Genomic DNA, 16,986 nt, shown 5'->3' with positions numbered 1-16,986 from the left:
TTTGCAGTCGCGCGACGAGACTACTTCGAAATCACGCCTACCACCGCCGGTTAGCGTGAAATCGCATTCATCGAATTTCGGCGGCAGTGTGCGCTCAGGTCTGAGGTCGCCGCGCGTACTCCGGTGCATCAGTTGATGAGGTCGTATATTGTGAGATGCTTTCCGTTAATGAGTTCCAGCACTATGCATTACCTGCAGTTGCTTTCATGGCCGGAGCACACATTTGGCTCGTGCCCATCCCATTCGTCAGGCCGCATTGCAGGCAGCTCTCTATACAAAGTGCTGGGGATGTAGCTGCGAGAATACAGCAGAGCGCTGCAGAACACGTTGCCTTGTGGCGAAGCTGCAATCAAGGACTTCGTTGAGGCACTCCACAGTGGATTCGTGTTCCGTTACGCATTGTTCGAAAAGTGTAAAGCTTGTCCTGTTTAGTTCGAAGCACGCGTGACGCATGGGGAGTGATTGTTCAAACGGACTGACGATCGCGTGGTGCCATCGTCCTGAATAATATCACTTGTTTGCAGCAAGCGTCCCGGAATATCGCTTTGCGAAGCTACCATAGGCTCAATTCCTTTGACGAGCAAGATGAGCTTTTGTGTTTCTTTTTCCCACATTTCTGTAAAACGTACAAGCGAGGTGTGTTTCGCTCTTGATGTTTCGCTAATATTAGCGCCAACCTTAAGTTATAACAGCTATGCAACCAGACAAAAATGCATGGTGAAATCTCTGGAATGCGGGACGAAATATTTCCGTTGTGTCCCAGGGTTTCTCGTCATGGCAAGTGACAGGTTACACCCATACAAAGCAAACTATAGACATCAGCTATCACATAACTTGAGCGCAGTTCCTGCCAATGCCTAGAGCACACTAAAGAAACAACGTATAAATCGGGGCGCTTCCAATCGTACACAACGCATTCAAAAGAAAATTCAGGGTCAGCGAGCATGCACGTGCTGCCGAGGCGGCAATTGCGTTTACTAAAGATGAGCAGGGAACTAATACGAAACTTACAATAAACAGGCAGGCCTCCCCTTGCTTAGACAGATGGAACAAACACACGGACAAAAAGCACCATCTCCTGCTCCAGCCAGACTAAGTAGCAACTTTAGCCGCTCGTTTTGCAAGTCTATTATGCGATACTTAGCAAGATCTAAAGCGGGAAATCAACTAGCCTTTCCTTAAACAACGGCATTTCAGACAGGCTAGCCATTAAAGCATAATTTTTCTCGTGAGCCTCAATGTTTATGAAGCCCTTCGCATTCACAATGAAGAACTCGGCGGACCCGGGCATTTGTTGTTGTTTACTAACAGCGACGGTATAGGAAGTTCAGCTACTGCATAATCTGCTATCCCAAGATCGTCGCGAAAAGCAACAACAAACGAGAAAACAAAATACGTAGTAAAAATAGAAATAAGATCTTTTCAACTTCGCTTAGAGTGAAAGAAGCTTACTACACACACTCTAGTAATCAGAATCAGAGTCATGTTTTTGGAGCTACTAAGTGTAATACGTAAATCAAGATGCTGAAAGAGAACCCAGGGCACAAGATTGTAGGGGGTCATCTTCATAGGTAGTACCTGAAACGAAAAATATTATTTATCAACAGGGTAAAAATTGCAAATGAAAGGTAGGGAAACAAAAAAAATAAATATGAACGCTACAACGCAAGGGTTAACAGAAAACAGATATAATACAAAATGATACCGATGAAACAAGGATGATAATACAATATAACATAAATAATTGTGCACAGGACTATCTTAGAACCGAACAAACAAGGCTGCAGAATACGAGGAACTACTAGTATGATGTTCGTTGCACAACTGACAATCTAGTATATAGATACATTTGTTATGGTGAGAGAAAGAAGGTGTTATATATAAAGAATGAAATTCTCTTCGTCAATACTAACAAAACCATAATGCAAGATGATACTCATAAAACAAGAATGATAAAGCAAAAAAATATGTACTATTGTACCGATGCATATTACAGAACTGAGTAAACTAGAATTCAGAATATGAGTACCTTCCAGTAGGAGGTACACACTTAAACGTTTACCTAAAGTTGCAAATTTATATAAATCACGCGTAATGTAGTCAGCGTATGATATGTGGCAAGCATGCAAAATCTATGGTCATGCCCAAATAGTCCAGTTCACAGCAAATCGCATAAAAAAGCCAAGGTGGTCTCAAAAGCGCTCACATGCTGCTACACTGTCCAGCTCCGAGAGGCTCATCCAGAACACAGTGCCAAAGCCGTCTGTACCTCTGCTTAAATTGTGGCAAGGTGCACCTGCGTGGCACTTAGCATTGACCGTAATGGTGGCGTGCGCCGAAAAAGTGAACGACGTAGCAACTCGTGCTCTTTACTATGTTCACGAAATCAAGGCCAGAGCCCTTACCACGCTTTTCTCATGCGTGAAAATTGTAACAGGCCAACTACTTTCGTCGCGCTGTATAATTGTCTCGGTCGTGTGGAAAGATGCTCGCTTCGTTTTTCGGCCTATGTTGTTTAATATTACGCCATGTTCTTTTCTTTGGACTCTCATATCTGTACGCTAAATTGCTCGCCAAGGACGTTGAATTCCTCTGGATTCGAAAAGTGCAAGTGAAAGCCTACCATCAGTAGAACATTACACGGCAAAGATATTTGAAATTGGCGTTCACAGAAAACATAATGCATAGCAAACAGCAACGAGTTCGCAACCAAAGGTTCTAAGGCGAAGAAAAAATGTTAATGCAAAAAAGCAGCACTGAGATATCATTTGCAATGGTCTACGGACTAGCGGCGCGGTCGCAAACAAGTCCCATCTTAGACCAAAACGGCCGCCGTTTAGCTCGACGGCATCTCGACCGCGCGTGGGGAGTCATAATAGCGTGTCGAAAATAACCATAAAAACTGGTTCGTGGCGAGAAGTGCAGAAATCATGCAGGGTGAAACAAAGAATGGCGGAAGTAACAAAATGGATGAGGAGGCGGGCAGCCGGAAGAACGCAATTCACGCACCATGAAATTTTTCCCAAACATCGTGTGCGCCTCGCCTAACGTCATCCTTGGTCGTTCCAAAGGGGGAGCTCTCTGCGTCTTCTTTGCACAGTGGCATCTTTTTCCGCGACAAACGGCCACGTCGCTGCAGGGTGCTGTCATTGTCGCCAGATGCGGCCTCTCTTCGATGTACCGTACACCTTTTTGACGTTATTTCTTTCACCCCCAGGGGCTCACTAATATTTACGAAGCTAAACAGATGCTTGGCGAAAGGAGGACGCAGCTGAAAGATGAAACACAACAGGCAATATAGCCAAACGTGGACAAAACATAGACAAGCGTGAGCCAAACCTGGGCCAAACGTATAGAAGCTCATATAGAAATGAGATGAAGCCCCTGAAGAAAATACCATCGAGACGTCTCTTTGTTTCGCCGCCTGTCTCACTCTCTCTTCAAAGGGCACATTCCCCTCTCAGTCTTTTCTTCCCATTCATTCAGTATCGTTTGTTGATGTCTTCAGAGCCTGGTCGGTAGCACGACCGTCTTACTGGACGGTGAAACGCCAACGGTGGGCGGCGGCTATGGCGTCGAAGACATCCATCGAGATTCCGAGCATTTTTGGCGGGAATCGAGCCAGAAAGAAAAGCGTTTCTCATAAAAGCGTTCTCTGGAGAAGGCGGTCGGAAACCCGATGGACGCACTTTGAGCGCTTCTTTGTTTGTGCACAGTGCCGAGGTAGAAGAACGCCACGCTGAACGGAGATGGGTAAGTTAGAGGGCGAATGAGAATGGGGAAAGGGAGAGTCGGGTATGGCAGCATGTATAGACCGTTTTGCAGCTACATTCTTTCCCTACCACCAGCTCGTTGCCCCGGACGTCGTGGCATTTGTCGCGCGATCTATATGGTTTCTCCTTCAGCAGCCACTCGCTTCCCACGTTGCGTTATCACGGCATGCGTAGCGATGCGGCTGGCCTGCGCGTCTGCCCGCCTATTTCTCGGACCGCGAGGACTCCCCCACTGGTTGTAAATACGTATAACTAGTTTTGCATAGCGGCGTATCGCTTATTCTTTTCAGCATGTCCTGGTCACGCCAAATGCCTTTGTTGTAACTTGAGCATGGAGCTTATGCAACACAGTCTCAGGTGTTGGAATCCATTGCCCGTTTAGGTATGCCTTTTCATTTTTCCTCATGCTGAAAATGACATTCCTGCCTTGGTCCCATTTGACTCTCAGGAACACCGCCTTTTTCTTATCATTATTATTCTTGAGGTTCCAGCAGCTGGCAGAGATACGTGACTAACAATTCCGCGGCTATTCTTGGTGCTGACATAAACGAGAAAGTGAAACAGAAAAAAAAAGAACGAGCAAGCGTCAACAAAAAAAAAATGCTGAAGAACTTGACATGCTTTCGCAAGCTTCATACTGTCGAATGCCGTAGTGGAGATTTATTTGTCCTGGCGCTTCACCAGAAAGTAAAATACTCACGTTTCGTGCACCGAACTACGTTCTGTGCTGTGGGTAACCATGTTCTGGGAGAACGTATTTTTTTGCGTATAACCAACTTTGAGCCCAAGTATTAACTCCACAGTATCGATATTTATTTCAGTATTGGCGTTAGAAACGAAGAAATATGGAAATTCTCTTATCTTGCGACTAACACAAATTCAGAAAATCCAAGCTTTGGTAGCAAAGCGGTATGCAACTCCTTAGATAATCTACTTACGCACAGTTACTCAAGAAAAGTTGTCGTAATGTTTAAAATGAGCAAAAACTCAGCTGAGTCGCATCCTATATTAAGAGGTACACTTTTTTAATATCCGAAAACTTCTCTAGGGAGGAGTGCAGAGAGCAACAGTGACTACGCGAAACAAAGAAAATGACAACAAGAAAAACATGACAAGACGCTGACGTTTTTCAGGGTGCCCCACGTAACAGTACTGAGTACTGACTTAAACGACAACCATACTTGTAGATGACAATACGTGCGCGACCATTCAAATTTGCCAGGGTTTCTGAAGAGTACACCTTGTCACAAGCTTCAGCGGAGACAAACAGGACCAAAGATTCCCTAGCGCCAGCGGGGGCAGTGACCTTCTAGCTTCTCCAGCACAATTGCGACGCATCGCTTCGGGAAGCTAACAATGCGTCCCCTCGGATAGACCTGCGGCGGCAACAAGGCGATACACGTTTGGCGGATGGGGTGTTGTTTGATGGCTCATTGTCGCTGTCACGGACGATGGGAGCAAGAAATTCTTGGTAAAGGGTGTTCTACGCCGTTCCCTCACGGTCTCCGGGAACTGCCACGGTCAACCAAGACGCCGCAGTTTGAGTCAAGCGTGACAATCCCTGTTAACGAAGCTCCTCTCCTTTCTTTGTGTTCAGGAAAGAAAGGTGCCGGACTGCTTATGCGCATCCGCGGTCTCAAGGCGGAGTCGTCGGTGACTTTGGATGCCCCGGTTGGAGGAAGGTGTGACCGCAGATTTCCCTGACCTAGCGATCTAGGGAAGACCGAAGGAATTTAAGCGGACTGCTGAACTGTGTGCTAGTGCGCTCTGATGTGTGCTCGCCAGAAAGATGTAGTCTACTGACCTGTAGCTCACGCTACGAGGACGATTACTGCGCTCCGTGCTCAGGCCAGTGCCACACCCTTTGTTCTATGTACGTAAGTTTGCAGTTTCAATGAAAATAAACCCCGTACTCCATTCTTCAACCTCTCGACCTCGTACTCTTCACGAAAGACGCAGCCATCGTCGAGTAAACTCGGACGATGGCGCGGGCCCGCTTAGCCTCTGTGTGATGCCCCGGTAGCGTAGGCCAGTTACCCGTTACGAGACGCACGGGTGGCGCAGAATAAAGAGCGATGCTCTGTGTGAAGCCGGACTCCTAGACCATGACCCCCAGCTCCTAAACTATTATTCATGCTCTTTCGATTTTCAACACGATATCATCGCCTGGTTCAGCGCCTGGTTTAATAACATGGAAAACGAACTGTCGCCATGAATAAGGAAAGGGGACAAAATTGGGGTATCGGGGTGAGGAAATTGATAGCCAATAAGCCAGAAATGTCGCGCTTGATTGCTTGCCTGCTTTCTTTCTTACACAAACTGGGACAAAAAGAGCACCTGTTGGATCAGGGAGTGTGAGATTCAAAAGAACCGAGTTTTTGTGGCAGCTCAGTTCCGCCAGTTAGCCCCACAGTAGTGGTCACCCTGCTTTCTTATTTGACTTCGCGTAATGCAGAAAGCCACAGGCAATTTGGTCTGACCACTTTTAGCACACTTCACACTCTATTAGGCCACAGAGCTGTAAACGGAAGCAGCTCTACATATCTTCCGTCAACTCTATTATTCGTCTCTTCGCTGTTTGTCATTCCTTAGTCTTGGGCTGGAAGCTATTTTTTGTAACTTTTACGCATGAACGAGGGCGGCATCCTCTGCATGACCCGCCTTTCCGTCCACAGCGTCATAAGCTAAGATGTAAAGCAATCAGGAAAAGAAAGAGAGATGGCGCAGCTGGACGTTAAAGAACAAGAAAGAACCACGGTGCTGAAGATCACCAGAAGAAGGAAGAAAAAAAAGACGATCTGTGGATCGATGGTCCCGAATTCGAGCAGTACTGACAAATCCCTGCGGTGTCGACCCGAACGCAAGTTCTCGCTTTGCATCACCCGAGCTTTTCTTTCGGATTCGCTGGCCGAACGTATACCGAGAGCAGAACAAACAGGCAACGGCGGAGGTAGCAGGACAGCCATTTACGAATTGCGAAATATCTCTTACGAGAAAGACGCATGACATCGCTGCTGCGATGGTAGAAAATGAAGTGGCAAGAAGGCAACGCAAACGATGTGTAGGAAAAGGAGAGGTGCAAAGGAAAGGGAACGGCGAAACGAAACAGACTGCGCTGTCGATATATACACGCGGGTGAGTAGGTATTCGGCACTTTTCTTTAGCTCCCCGCCAAACTCCTCTTTCTGAGTTTGCTGACAGATTAGCCGAACCCTGACAAGAATAAAGGATTGTACAAAGTGTGGTGTAATGAACCTTTGGAACTACAGTGTCTGTTACTTCCCGCGCTTTCATTTAGTTTCGTCTCAAGCCTTCCTCTCTTTAGAAACTTCCATCACTACCCTCGCAGAAGCTGATTGCGTGAAGCAAAAAGACAAAGAAATGCTTTCCGCGAATTGAGCACATGTATATGAGCTTAAATGGCACTCATGGGACGCAATGAGGCTACTGCGAAAATTACTGACACTCGTTTTCAGTGCTCTTCGGGGGGGGGGGGGGGATACCCCATTCGCTCGACTGAGCGATGCCTATATAGGACAACTATAAACAAGCTTGATCGCTAGCATTTTGTTTCTTAATCTCAGAGCCTCAACGCAATATTCTATCCGAGAAGCTTAAAAAAAATTTGCTCAGTCAAAAAAAAAAGACAAGAGCTTGAACTAAGGGGAAGACTATTAATGACATCAAAGAGCTGCGCAGGGACTGGATTTTGCAGAATGAATAAGGGTTACGATACACTGAGGCAGTAACATAACTTCAGATGAAGCGCACTAGTGCCTTTAATACGTCGTTGACGTTAAGCTTTCGTTATCGCCAGAGTAGTCATCACCCTAATAGCTGTCGACGACCAACAACCCTACTTTATGTTGCGCTACATTATTAGAAGAGTGTTATTGCGAACGTAAAGTAGAACTTCAGGCTGAGTATTCGAAATAAGACATGGAACATACACGCCTGCGAAGGTCGGCAAATCGTATCAGAAATATCGCTTTAACCATATGGTGTATGCATATCAGTGTTTATGGTATCAGTGCAACATCACACTTCAGCACTGCAAAGTATAAAAGCATAGACGCTATGAATGAATAAAGTGTGGGCTGTATCAAATGTTCTGCAGAAAAAAGAGGCATTCTAAAGAGCAGTGCAAACAAAAGAAGGCATTTGTTCCTCATTTTGTACAGCACTGCCATCTACCGAAAAGAAGAAACGCTGACCGATCGATGATAAGTTCGACCCAGCACGTAATGATATCGAGCGAAGAATGTTGACCACTTGCAGACACCAAAAACTACGGCGTTCGCGGGTGCAGTCCGACGGACCGTAGCTCGTCCGAGCGATCCTGCAGTCGCCCGTACCGGTGTCGCTCTCCGAGGACAAGTGGGAAGCCTTCCATGAGGCAGTCCCGCCAAAAGACCGCGCGTTAGGTCCGCCGCGTGCAATGACGTCACGAAGCCGACGAGCAGGAAAGAAGTTTCTTTCATGTTCCAATTATCTAGGCTGTCAAGTTGCGCTAGCGCGAGAACCCTCGAAAGACAAAACACTCGTAAGAAACGCTAGTTCAAGGAAAAAGTAACTCGTGGGCCTTGAGCATAGGATCATAGAAGCAGACTTTGAGTGTGAAAATTAACGTGGAATGTCACGTAGTGAAGGCGCACTGCGAAACAATTTTCATGGTCGAGCACTTATACTCTGCGTTCCTTTTCCTCTCCACAGCTCAAGCATGCTTCCGTTCTCCAGCGTGGACTTCTCAAATATTCAAAATACAGCCTCTAATCCCTTTTTTTTTCAACAGTCTAGATGAACTGTCTTGTGCAATAAACCATTTACTTTCTACCTTGTCACTTATTCAGCATAGTACTTTATGACAGCAGCATTTTTAGTGAAACCAACGACACTCGTTAGTCTTCCATAAAAAGGTGCTTGTTCCAGATTTTCTTACATTTACTATGTAGAACGTACATACCGAGGTTGCTGTCCATTTTTCTTTTTGTGTATACTGTAAAGTCCCAAAAACGTAAAATTACTGCCAAGAAAGATCAATAAGCCAAGGCATTCTTGTACTAGACGGTTCCGCTGCATTAGTACAAACATATTTCGGATTGTTCTAAATTTATCCGCGAATTTAGTTTTCTAATCGGAAATATTATTTATTATTTGTGCACTGTATTGTAACACTTCGTATTTAAAATTTCACATTTGGTATCAATTTTCCTAGTTAATTTGTTTAGACTGTTTCCCGTCTTCTTTTCTGAGCTACTATGGCTTCTAGTACACTTAAAACAAAGGCTAATACATATTTATGTGCGCATCAGTTGTTACCAGTCACCTTTTTCAGGGTGGTGTCAATTTTTTCTCTGAGATAAAATGCAAACTAGGTAACTGTAAAGTAACTAGTATCTACTACAGTAGCAAGAATCTGCATCAATGGCAATAAAGAACACTTTTCGAGTATGAGGGAGAAACTCTAATAAATATGAAAAATAAATATAGCATGTACTTCTACATCCAGAAACACCCTTCTAAAATTTACACTAGAACTGCTAAAATTTATGTATATATGCACGGCATGTTCTTGTAGTGCCATAAAATGACAATGCAAGAGCCACTATTCTTTCTCGGGCAATCGCTGCAGATGTATCGGCCTACTACTGCGGTGCCGTGAAATGACATCACAGACGTCTGTATTTTTTACCGCAAATTGCTGTAAATGTGAACACGTATTTTTCGGTGCCATGGAACAAGGTTACAGACATCTGTAACTTTTAGGGCAATTTGTAAATATGACGACACGTTATTACAGTGCCGCGGTGTGAAATAACGGACGTCCTTATTTTTTTCCTGGAAATAGTCGACAGGCGACGCTGCAGGGAAAGGTATGGTAAAAATAACGGCGTATATTTTTTTAGAGTGTAGCATATTTGCTCTTGTTGAAGTTCCTTCATCCATGGCTTCCGTCCTGTTAATTTGAATCAGCGCGACCGTGTGTTTAAGCTTTTTTGTCAATAGCAAATGAATGTAGTTATTATATTTTTAAAAATGCCAGCAGAACCCATGTCATGATGCCTGTCGCATTCAAGCAATGTAGCGACACATCGCATTGTCATCGCCAAAGCGCCTCTCCTATGAGTCATGCAATGCTGCTGGACTCCTCTGTTGCGCTGTTCTCTGGGCACACTGCGTAATTTAGCTACGCACCCGCGAAGTTTTCATGAAAACCTCCATCTTTTGCATGGCCTCCAAGATGCGCGGCACGCCGGTGCCTGCTAACGTGGAGAATTATTCCCTCGCTGCTCGCGGTAGTCATGGAGAGCGCTGAGGTGTCGTCCTGCGATGCTTGAGGCATACGTGTGAAGCAAATTTTATTTTAAATAAGATTTAAATGATCTATTTAAAAAATTTAGAGGATATTTTTCACTGAAGGAGGCATAAAAAGAATAGATAGACCCAGAAGTCAGTTAAGAACGCTATTCGCGTTACAAGTGGACAGGGAGTAGACTTTTACGCCCCATCTGACTCATCGCAAATTTGCAACTTCTACAAGTTGATTGATTACATGACTAATTGATTGCGAAATTGGAAATCTCGGCAAGTAATATGTGTATCAACTGGCTGATACTTTGTACCAACGATATCTGTTCTCTAACAAAGCATGCCGCAGCAAGATGGAGAGAAATACACTTAATGTCATCCCTACTAACGTGCCACCAGGGACGATAACAATAATGTGCCTAACCAGATTAGTGAAGGAGGTCCTCCAATTAAATCATAAGAGAGGCTGTAATTTTGCAGGCCTGCATTGAAAGAACGTTCTCATCACGTTTTAGCCGGAGCACTCACCAAAAGCCAATCACAAAAGAAGTGGTTTTTGCAGTTACCATATGGCAGTACCAGGATCAGGCAGAATCATACTTCAGTCTCTCTCTCTCTCTCTCTCTCTCTCTCTCTGTCTACTTTTATGAAGTTCACAACGGGTGCCAATAAACATCAATGAAAACACCGAACAAAATACGTGGTAAGTAAACTCATCATGCTTAACCTTCTGCTTGACAGCTGGGCATCAGACAAGCAAGCAGGTCCACGATTAACATAAAGATGTAGGTACTAACTTAATAATTATAGGTGAGTGCTCGACGGCACCGTGCGCGTGAGTTCAAAGAAAACACCGAAAGAGAAAAGTGGCTGAGTAATTGTATTTCGCCGAAGTGCAACGTGCTTTCTGGGTGTGGGATAATTACAGCGACGAACGAGTTATGGGGAACATGCTCACTGTCTTTTTCTTTTTTTCCTCTCTGTCTCACTCTTTAGTAGAGCAAACTCGCCAGTGCTGGCTTGTGTTTTTTAACTTTGCTGATTTTTCGCGCTAGCTGACATATTGGCTCTCCACTTCACTTCTCACAAAGTGCAACAAATCACCCCACCGGGACCTATTACAGCGTTTTTACTGGCGCAAGCTTACACCCATTTTACGAAGGTTTCCGGGAAATGAATCTCGTATGCGTGTCTTTCGCAGACAAATTCGAATGGCTATCACCTCTAGTTCTCTTCGGTGATACCACAGAGAGTAAAGCTGAACTGGTGTCAATGACCGAGCACTTTTTCTGTCGTTTGTTATCGTTTTCTGCCTCTCTTGTCTTTCACTGTTTACTTCTTTTTCGTTGTCGTTGTGGCCGCTGGCGATGACATTGCCTCAGCGGCAGCAGGCTGCCTTTGCTGGTGCTCTGTTCACTTCCCTCTCGTGAGCACTGTCCATAAGCGGTTGGCTTGCAGTGCTTACACAAACAAACTTCTACTCCGAAGGCTGTTTCGGGTGCACGTGCGTGCGAACGATCTACAGAGCAGGAAGCGATGGTGCATGCGAGGTGTGTGCAGAGCGATGCAAGCAAACAGTCTGCGCCAAGCTCGTGCTTGCTCGTGAACACTACGGCGAAACGCTTGAGCACTTGCTGTCGAAAAATGTCCTGCGTTCAAAAGTTGTTTCGGTGTGCTGCTGTGCACGCTACAATAAATTAATCTTGCCCGAACTGCATTTAATGATATCTTGCTTCGAAAAGGTCGTGTTTCAAATCGATATGAAGCTCACAGAGCTATGCTTGAGCTCTTGACAACAACGGGTCTAAATTCTCGTCTGTAGTATACGTATGCTGCCTGTAACTGTGTTGTGTGCTGTTTATTCATTCAGTTTCCTTTTTTTCCCCTTTACCTCCTTCTCCTCTTTCTATTTTTTTTTTATCCTCTGCAAGCGGCTGGGTGTGGTGTCCCTTTTAAGAGACAACTTCTAGCCCGCTTAACTTTCTTTGTGTGGTGCTTGTATATGTTTACACGATTACTAATACTAATCACACTCTTCGCTCGTTTTCGACAGAATCCTTCTATTTTCGCACGTGGCTCAAACAACGACTACACTAAATGAAGAAGGGGAAACGAGAGCGCCAACGATACTAATTCGCGGGGCAGAAAGGTGTGAGACGTGCGGCAGAATGCCGATGTGGCAGAGTGCGTTGTGGCGCACCCTGAGAGATAGGACAGCCTGTAAGTGAGCGTTTGTGCGTACGCTAACCAACTTGTTCAGCCGCCAGTTGGTTCGCCGTTCGCCGCGTGGTTGCAACGAGTTGCTATTGTATTTAGACCGACACCGTGCGAGTCTACTGCAGTGTCTACCACTCCGAGCAATACGCAAAGCTTTCCGCTCACGGCTAGGAGAGAAGAGAGCTATGGATTATGATCGTACAAGGAACACGAACTGGCAGCTTTGCCGCTATGTCGTATCCTGAAGAAACAACGGCGCCGACAACAGTGAGTAGTACGTAGGATAGAGTGGGGCTGTGGATAGAAAACAGGGCATGGCAACGGATAAGCATTGGAAGAGACACGCCACAAACGCTCTTTTCGAGCTCAGCCTCAGACGAGGCGCAGCTGCGCTCACTGGCATCCCGTTGTACTGCGCAATTAGGATGTGTCGCGCCATCTGCGGAATTATTGACACAAGCAATGTGTGACCATCTTTCATTCTTTCTTTCTTACCTCCCCCTTCCTCTTTACACTTCGTACCATCTGACCCTGTGTATACCGGGCGTACACGGCGGTGATTATAGAACGCCCACGTAAAGCAACGAAGTGTAAAAGTGAATGCGTCTATGCGCTTGGCCTATGTGTCCCGCCAGACAAGGGACAACTTTAGTTAAATTAGTGCGCAGGAGCCGGGCTCCGGCCAATCGTAATTGAAATCACTAGGTCGTCTTAAGGTCCTGGACGCATTGCCTAAAGTCACGTAAAATCAGTAACGCGCAGAAACTATATTATAGCACAGCTACCGGTAATGACTGAATCAACAGCAAAAAATATAGAATTAAATAAAATTAAATTATGGGGTTTGTCGTGCCAAAACAACTTTCTGGTTATGAGACACACCGTAGTTGAGGACTCCGGAAATTTCGACTACCTGGGGTTTATAAGTCTCGAAATAAGTTATCCGTGGTTTGGTTGTAAGCAACACTTTTTAGTGTTCACCTACTTTTTAGTAGGTTTTTAATAGGCTTTCAATTTTGTGCTTCCAAAATCCGCTGCAAATTAAAACACAGCAAGTGCCGTACCTTATATGCGAGTAACCTAAAGCATACTTTATCACTTTTTTGATCTTGGTAGGTACATAACTCCTTATACAGTAAAGGACACATGCAACATTACGTAATGGCGTACAAATTCGGGCCATTTGAATATTCAAAGATAAGTCAGTCTCAAAGTATACTCCTAGGTACTTCACACTATCCGCATATTGTACAAGGGCACAAACACAGTCAGAACCGTGAAGGAAGACATGCCGACTTGTTACAAGAGCCTTTAACGGATTTCTCAAACATACTAACCGAGTTTTCCGAGCACTGACTTTTATACGTTTTTTTTTAGAAACCAGTTCATCACATTTTTGATGTCGCTTTGAAGTAAAGCGACAGCTGCTTCATACTGCATGTGCTTAGAAACAAGGAACATATCATCTACATACTGGAAAATCGTACATGAATTAGTTACCTGTGCCAAGACACAAACGTACAAATTAAAAAGAAGCGGAGACAAAACGGAACCTTGTGGAGCCCCTGCGTTAAGAAACCGCAAAGAACTCTTTTGGTCGCCATACATAGAATCTGAGACCAATTTACCAGGTAGTTTTGTATAAATATCTGAGACCGATTTACCAGGTAGTTTTGTATAAATGCATGGAAATATCCCCGAAATCCGGAATCGTGTAGTTTAGCACATAGAATACCGTGACTTACCGAATCAAAAGCCTTAGATATATCTAAAAAAAGCCCCCATGCTTTTTTTTAGATATATGATATAGAAGATCCGACAGTTACTCAAAAAGCGCATGCGTGCTTCTACCAAACACGAAGCCATACTGGTAAGGTGATATGTTATGTTTTAAAACGAATCCCTCAATCATTTCAAGCACGTGTCTTTTCAACAGTTGAGCTAAGAAAGGAAGAACAGAGATGGGGCGATAGTTAATTGGCTTCGAAGCATCTCCGCTTTTATATATCGGTATCACGCGTGATCTCTTTATTGTATCTGGTATTATGCAAGTATGGATTCCATTAAAGATAGAAAGAAGCGGATCGGCTAGAACTCTGATGTTGAGACATTTGTCTTCTGCTGATATGTCCTCAAGTCCGACACCACGGCCTTTTCTAGATCAATGCAACAATCGATATGTCTTCTTTATTTATTGATGGAAGAAATGCCGAATTGTTATTGAGCCAAGACCACCGTTGAGACCTACAGGATCAGTGGACCTATCATTATCAGCGCAAACCGAAGAAAAGAAATCATTGAAGCTGTCCGCCAGATTTTTATTGATAGATCCGAAACTTTTTGTTATCGGGTCTGAATACGTATCTGGCAAACAGCCTCTAAGCTCATTTACCAGGGACCACATATTAGCGGGTTTATAATGCGAGGAAAACATTTATTACGATAGTACTTTCTCTGAGAACTGCGCATCAGTGCTGTGACTTTGTTCCGCGCTTCTCGATAGAGGCATTTTAATATTTCGTCATCAGGGTGCTGTCGACACCACTTCCACAAGTTTTCCTTTTCTTTTGGCTTTTATGACCCGATTGCTCTGCCAGTATAGGTGTGGTCTTCGTTTTCGGACCAAGACTGTTTTTCTACATGTCTTCTTCAAATTGGAAATCGCCGCTATAAAATTGTTATATACACTGCTCGGACAGCTATTTGTTAACATTGCGTTCCAGTCATGGTGGGAAACTAGTCGGTCAAATTTAAAGCAATAAAATATTTTATAGTATTGGGATTCCTTACTTTGAGACTGCTGGGAGCTTGGGAATGAAAGCTGGCATCCTACAAAATAGTCTTCTGCCAGCTTTTTTGCCAGTCGGATGCAATTGATATTCGAAAAATGTATTGAACGGACCATCACGCGGTCAATACAGGAAGTCACAACACGAGACAAAAGAAGCTCCTCTCGTGTAGCCTCGTTCACAACTGACTCAATGCCATAGTCAGCTAAGATGTTCAGGTAATAATAATAATAATAATAATAATAATAATAATAATAATAATAATAATAAAAATAACAAGAAAAGATACTTGGGGAGGTGCAGCTAGAGATGAGAGTAAATACAGGCAGGTTGCCTTAGATGTCAAGGTCCCCTTTGATAACCTGAGAAAGCGGGGACAGATAGCTAAAAAAATCTGAGGACACCTAAGCACTTCTTATGAGTCGTCAATGTGAAAGCATTAATGCCCAACTGAACGCCACTGAGAGGTGCTTAGAGTTAGGAACTCCGCGCGGGCAAGCGAAGGCGTTGAGACGCTTGGCGCGTTTTACGCGTAAGTGTAGATGACCCACTTGTGAAATCGGCGAGATTGTGTTTGAAGCCGCAAGGTAAGCGTGCGCCGAAGGAGGAAGGCGCCTGGAGGTGCTGGAGAAGAGAATCGCTTCGTTCACGCCCTTTCCGGTGAGCCTCCACAGCGTTGACTGCTCTGTGTGCAACGGATTATAAAAAAAAAATATTGGCAGTGGCTTAGCTCGGCTATGCCAGAATATACGCAGCGAAAGCTAAGGCATAGCATGGTTAGCCTTGGTTAATCTTGACTCCAAGTACAGGTTAGTCTGGTTGTCTAGCTATATTGCGGTGTTTAGCCAGTCGTTCGGCGCGCTGTTCGTCGGTTTCTGGGGCGATTAGTTTCCTCTTCATCTCGTACCGATGTCGATTCCAGGCCTCCGCCTGCTTATCAGAATTGTCGCCGTCCATACTGCCGCCTCAACTGTGATTGCGGCGCACGCCAGCTCTCCTTTTCAATCCTCCGACATGTTAACAGGCATGCGACGCAGTGGGCGAAGCGAGCGGAGGCGAACGCAATGACTAGGAACCTGGTGCGACGTCATGTGGCTCCTCGGAGCATGGCCACGGCGAAATTGCAAGTTCGCGGCCAGTAAAGCTTTCGCTTTAACATAGCATCTGGATGTGGAGCAGCAAATCGTCACGTTCACGCCATTTCCGTTTGTGCTTTGACGTCGCGGTGCTCCTTGTCCATGTGTGTGGCGTCCGTACGCTTGCGTCACTTCACCTTTTGATTTGGCCTTACCGAGGCGCAGGTAAAACGCAGGCGAGAGCTTGAGCGGACGAGCTACACGCGGATAACAGAAGCTTCCGAGAGCAAGAGCGAGGGTTGTTTGGCATCGCGACTATGCCTTCTCCCCTCACGTAAAACCTGGCGCTACTACCTTCCCTTCCCCAAGTCGCTGAGTCGCGCTCCCTAAGGGACTGCGGTAAATAGCGCATCTTCCTCTTCACAATCACGCTCTCTCTGCGGCAGCAGATATGCCCTTTCGCTCGCTCTGCTGCATCGGGACGCTCTCGTGACGAAGCGGGGCAGCCAATGGGAATTTAGGGGCCGTTTCACTGCTACAGACGCCGGACGCCATCTTTCTCGCTCAATGAGTCAATTGACGTTTTCGCATCAATAAAAAAAGTACAACGCACATATGTAAACACAAGCATTCCATTCCAGAAATAGGGCATTGCTGTAAACACTCAAAATATTCTCTCCTTTAGGGCGTATATAATTTACATTTTACCACATAAACGTATGCATGACCATCGGCGAGTTTATTTGTGACTCAACGAGAGTACCTGGTTAATTTACTGATTGATTGTTATTATTACCCTAAATTCTAATTAGGATTGACCAA

The 16,986-nt window shown here is 45.0% G+C and overlaps 1 protein-coding gene across 11 annotated transcripts in view; it reads left to right on the top strand.

Moving 5' to 3' along the window:
• Positions 1-16,986, top strand: part of LOC135911416 (uncharacterized) — a 989,518-nt gene that overhangs the window by 902,630 nt on the left and 69,902 nt on the right. For 10 of the 11 annotated variants that reach the window (XR_011513988.1, XR_011513994.1, XR_011513995.1 and 7 more), the window contains one exon: positions 5,371-5,677. The exons of the other annotated variant lie outside the window; for it this stretch is intronic. The gene's annotated coding sequence lies outside the window, so the exon portion shown is untranslated. Of the gene's footprint in view, positions 1-5,370; positions 5,678-16,986 lie in introns of those variants that run through there. 11 annotated transcript variants of the gene reach the window in all.

The sequence above is a fragment of the Dermacentor albipictus genome, chromosome 4 (genome assembly GCF_038994185.2).
Source record: "Dermacentor albipictus isolate Rhodes 1998 colony chromosome 4, USDA_Dalb.pri_finalv2, whole genome shotgun sequence".
Classification (NCBI taxonomy): domain Eukaryota; kingdom Metazoa; phylum Arthropoda; class Arachnida; order Ixodida; family Ixodidae; genus Dermacentor; species Dermacentor albipictus.
Note: the sequence above shows the minus strand (reverse complement) of the source record. Positions and strands in the feature narration are given on the sequence as shown.